Source organism: Colobus angolensis, unplaced genomic scaffold (assembly GCF_000951035.1).
Source record: "Colobus angolensis palliatus isolate OR3802 unplaced genomic scaffold, Cang.pa_1.0 Scaffold57, whole genome shotgun sequence".
NCBI lineage: Eukaryota > Metazoa > Chordata > Mammalia > Primates > Cercopithecidae > Colobus > Colobus angolensis.
This window is the reverse complement of record NW_012119265.1, coordinates 5,170,726-5,176,367: the sequence shown is the minus strand read 5'-3', so window position 1 is coordinate 5,176,367 and position 5,642 is coordinate 5,170,726. Positions and strand designations below refer to the sequence as shown.

The 5,642-nt window shown below is 40.1% G+C and overlaps 1 pseudogene; it reads left to right on the top strand.

Annotated features, from left to right (window-relative positions):
- The first annotated feature begins 313 nt into the window (after positions 1-313).
- On the top strand, positions 314-837 carry LOC105526008 (annotated as a pseudogene).
- The last annotated feature ends 4,805 nt before the right edge of the window (positions 838-5,642 follow it).

Sequence of the window (5,642 nt, the reverse complement as noted above, 5' to 3'; positions counted from 1 at the left end):
GGGCGCGGTGGCTCAAGCCTGTAATCCCAGCACTTTGGGAGGCCGAGACGGGCGGATCACGAGGTCAGGAGATCCAGACCATCCTGGCTAACACGGTGAAACCCCATCTCTACTAAAAAAATATAAAAAAATAGCCGGGCGAGGTGGCGTGTGCCTGTAGTCCCAGCTACTCGGCAGGCTGAGGCTGGAGAATGGCGTAAACCCGGGAGGCGGAGCTTGCAGTGAGCCGAGATCCGGCCATTGCACTCCAGCCTGGGCGACAGAGCGAGACTCCGTCTCAAAAAAAAAAAAAAAAAAATCCATGTTCGCCTTTCGGCTGGAACCGCCATCTTCCAGTAATTCGCCAAAATGACAAACACAAAGGGAAAGAGGAGAGGCACCCGATATATGTTCTCTAGGCCTTTTAGAAAACATGGAGTTGTTCCTTTGGCCAGGTATATGCGAATCTATAAGAAAGGTGATATCGTTGACATCAAGGGAATGGGTACTGTTCAAAAAGGAATGCCCCACAAGTGTTACCATGGCAAAACTGAGAGTCTACAGTGTTACCCAGCATGCTGTTGGCATTGTTGTAAACAAACAAGTTAAGGGCAAGATCCTTGCCAAGAGAATTAACGTGCGTATTGAGCACATTAAGCACTCTAAGAGCCGAGATAGCTTACTGAAACGCGTGAAGGAAAATGATCAGAAAAAGAAAGAAGCCAAAGAGAAAGGTACCTGGGTTCAACTGAAGCACCAGCCTGCTCCACCCAGAGAAACACACTTTGTGAGAACCAATGGGAAGGAGCCTGAGCTGCTGGAACCTATTCCCTATGAATTCATGACATAATAGGTGTTTAAAAAAAAAAAAAAAAAGACCTCTGAAAAAATAAAAATAAAAATAAGAATCCATGTTCTAGGGCGAAGAACCTCAACTACCTTTTTGGAGAGGTTGGAGTGCTTAGATAGAAGTCAGATGGGGAAAAAAATGTCACATACACTGAAATGGCAAAAAGTCAGTGGTAAGAGTTATGTAGTGAAGGAGTATAATAAAGGGGACAAGGAACAGGAGGAGGAAAAGAAACTTGGCAGCATTAGAGCCATGCAACAGGTAAGAGACTCTTTCTTTGAAGGGTGAACCCAGAGATTCTCAGAAGAGGATGCAGAGAGCATACTCGGAGGAATCTTAAAGGCTATGTACAAGTCTTAGCAATTGGGGGAAATTCTGTAGCTGTCTCCAGGAGGAAGAGACACGTTGTGATTATCAGTGACACTGCACTGAATAGTACAAAGGCATCTGTGCCTAAAGTCATCATGTGATGGCAAATTGGGAAGTGTCTCCGTTTTCCTGTATTATACATTGATATGTGTCAAGGGTCATCAAACCCACTAACCTCTACGTATTTTGACTGATTCAAATGGGAACACATGACACAATATAAACCCATACCTAGTATTTATCTTTTATTTTTTAATTTAAAAATCTTTTGTGTTTTTAGAGAAAGGGTCTTGCTCTGCCACCAGGCTGGAGTGCAGTGGTGCAACCATAGCTCACTGCAGCCTTCACTGCAGTTGAGGTCTCAAGCCATCCTCCTGTCTCAGCTTCCCAAGTAGCTAGGACCACAGATATGAACCATCACATCCAGCTTTTTTTTTTTTTTTTTTTTTGGTAGAGATGGGGTCTTGCTATTTTGCCCAGGCTGGTCTGGAACTCCTGGCCTCAAGCGATCCTCCTGCCTTGGCTCCCCAAAGGGATAGGATTATAGGTGTAAGCCACTGTGCCTGGCCCCTAGTATATATCTTTATTGGCCTTGAAAAGATAGGCAATCCAAAGCTTGCAATGGAGGAACAAATGGAATTCTGATCACTCTAAATTGGAAATTTGTGGCCGGGTGCCGTGGCTTATGCCTGTAATCCCAGCACTTTGGGAGGCCAAGCCAGGCAGGTCACCAGAGGTCAGGAGTTCGAGACCAGCCTGGCCAACATGGCAAAACTACCTCTCTAATAAAAATACAAAAATTAGTCAGGTGTGGTAGTGCACGCCTGCAATCCCAGCTACTAGGGAGGCTGAGGCAGGGTAATAGCTTGAACCCAGGAGGTGGAGGTTGCAGTGAGCTGAGATCATGCCATTGCACTGCAGCCTGGATGACAGAGTGAGACTTCGTCTCAAAAAACAAAAAAACAAGGAAAGGAAAATTTGTTATTTTAATGGCATCAAATGCCTCCGTCTGATATTCAATTACATTGTGATCTGATCCCTCTTTTCCTTTTAGGGCCTTATCTCCCTTTTCTCATTGTACTTTATGTTCTTGGCAATGGGACCTATCAAAATTCTTTGCCCAATCCCAGTTTATTTTCCTTTGCAAATTCCAACAGCAATAATGCCCTTTCTCTGACCCAGTCCCAAAATTCTATCCATCCTTTATGGCTCAACTCAAATTCTGCCTCTTTCAGGAAGATTTTCCTGGGCCTCCTCCTATCTGGCATGGCCCCTAAGCTGGAGGCAATCTCTTTCACTCTGAATCTTCCATAGCACTTTATTTGTATTTCTCTTACAATATACATATTTTTTCTTGTTACTATGGAAAACAACAGTTGTGGCCTTTAAAGAAAAATCACACTAGAAAAAATGTCCAGTAATGGGGGAAAAAAAGATTGAGAATTAAAACCAATACTTATGACCCTGGATAATTATATATCAATACACAGAATATAAGTAATAAACAAAGTGAACTTGAAGTATTAAACAAGGTTGTAAATATAATAGCACAGGTATTACTCACATAGTATATAATAGGATTACGAATAGAATGTGGCAAGTAAAAATATATATTTGGTTAAAAAAAAATTTCCATGAGAAGTACAGGGGAAGTTTAAGAAGATAGAGCATATATATCAGCTTGGAGTGACATGATCAGAGCCTTCCTTATGAAGATTACTTTGGTGGCAGCTGAAGAATGGATTATAGCAGAGAGAGATTTAAGGCAGAAAGACCAGTTGGCAGCCATTTAATTAGTCCAACTGAGATATAATAAATACCCACATGAGGACTTTTAAGTTTTCAAGTCTAGGTGCCTGAAAGTATGTTGATACCTTTAAGAGAGAGTATGTAGTTAGAAGAGAAGATTTAGGGGGCAGTTGCAGGAAAAAAATGGTTTGACTCTAAAGCTGCTGGAATACAGAGTGAGAGCTTCCCAATCAAGTAACAAACATTAAATGCAATGGTAGGCTGACTTAGTAGAAATATAGTGTCCCAATTATAACCGCAGAAGTGCAAAGTGAAGGACTTTGACAACTACTTGTTCTCTTTGGAGAAACAGTCACAGATTGGTGACTTGTAAATTATCTCATTTGAAGAACATTACAAGAAACTGGGAATACTTAAATCCAAAGAAAAAAATGAGGATATAATTACTGTCTTTAAATATAGGAGACAATGAAAAAGGAAAGAGGGATTTAATTATTTTCTATGGTGAAAGGTAGTAGGGTGGTGATAGATAGAAGTCACAAGGAGAAACAATTTTGACTTATCCTAAGAAATAAATTATTAACAATGAGGCCTCCAAATAGTGTGACGAATGGACTCGCAGAGCAGTGAGCTATTCATCTACAAACCATCCGAACAGAAACAGGATGAAATTTTGGTCCTATATTTTGTAGAAGGAATTTCCAAAGTCTGTAGAAGGAATTTCCAAAATCTGTAGAAGGAATTTCCAAAGTCTGTAGAAGGAATTTCCATAGTCTATAGAAAGAAGGTTGAATTACAGGATGTTTAAGATATCTTTCTAGTCTAAAATCCTTAGCTTCATTTCTCCAAGGAAACCATCCTTATTTTCTTCCTGCCCTAGTCTGAGTGCTCACAAAGCACCCTGGGGCTACCCCTGTCATACTAGTACCCCACATTGTGGTAATCACTGACCTGTCTTCCTCATTAGACTGCATGTCTTTGAAGGTAGGGATTGTCTTTTATCCACATAAATTTATTGTGTAGTGCAGGGTTCAGCACAGAGTATTAGCATTCAGTAAATGTTTGTCAAGTGTTGAATAAATAAATGAAAGGAGATGATTTGAGTGCAACTGCTACAAAATTTTAGTTAAAGGAGCTAAAGCTGGGCAGTTTCCATTTGCAAAATTACTTTAGTAGGAAAGTCTCATTCTCAGAAATCACATGCTTTCTTTCCTTCTTCTTTCCTAGTACAGACTCACTTATCAGAAATATGAGGGAGTGTGATCATAACTGAAAGTAATCACCTTATCTGAAAAGTCAGAATATGTTTTCAGGGTAGTAGAAAATCAGGAGACTTCAAAGTTGCATTTGCTTTTTATTTAATTAATAAAAATTTAAAAGCATAAAAACACCAGTGGCTATTAAAAGTTCAATAGCTGGAAACATGCATACAAGGTACGTATGAAAAAGACCAGTATGGAGTCAACTTATGTAGCTTCTGAGCCGTTCAGCATCATATATGATCACAATCACATTGTTGGGAATCATCTGACATTGCAGGTGGTTCTCCCAAAAGATCCAGTTTCTCACTTATCCTTTGATATTATTTGCACACTGTTTATACCGCCTATACTTGTCAGTCTGTGTTACCAGAGACTGTTGCTGAAATTGCCATGGGGCTGAAAATATGGTTCCCTGTGTGGGGAATGGTCCAAACATGACTAGTGCCTGCAGGTTCAGAAAACTGAGTTTGATTGCAGATGCTAGTTTGTCCTCACAAACATGGAAAAGAGCTGTCAGTCAGATTGAAGAACATGTCCTGTGTGCAGCCATTATGCAGGTATGGATTCAAGGCTACCTTCTCTCCTTAGATTTATGATGGCAGCAGTGAGAAATTGCATTTGTTTACAAAGGAAAGAAAGGCAAAAATGTTCCTTATGAAAAGAGGAAGCAACTGTTTCCTAGCACATTTGGGGTGGCAGAGCTGGCTACTGCGCCCTGACTGCCGAGCAGCCCCAGATGCTTCTTGGTGGCTCACACACATTCAGGTCAGCGTGGTGCAGGCTAATGGGTGTTGTCCTAGAGATTACACAGTTAAAAAGAGAATTATTACATCAGAAGTGGATAGTTGTGTCTGTAATGGGAGTGATTATAAAAGAACGAGGAACCTACTGTAAATGTAAAGGTTTCTTATCTTAACAACATAATAATTGTAACTGGGACTGACAGTGAAGATAAACAGATCCCAACATTAATATTAACACTGTTTCACAAGGCTGAATGGAAACAGATTTAGCTGTCATTTGATTAATTTTCCATTAATAATAAAAGAAAAAGCTTACAGATCTAAAATCCCTACCATATTTGCATTATCAGTGTTGACATTACAGATGGACCAATCTGTCATTCACATAATTTGCCTTAAATTACCCTATTGTAAGACTGAAGAATGGATTTCTGTGAAACACAGAATTGTATGTGTGTCTGTGCATGTGTGTGTCATCCATGTAAGTGTCTGTGTATGTTCTGTGCTTGTGTGTGTATGTTTATGTTTGAGGACTACTGTTAACCAAATGAGACATCATCTTAAAAATCCAAATTTCAATGTGTTAAGGGTTATATAAACTGAAGGGTATAAACACTACAGAAGCAACTGAAGGCTTTAGCATGCTTATACTTAGTGGTTTCCACCTGAGTAGCTAAAACAAGCACACAT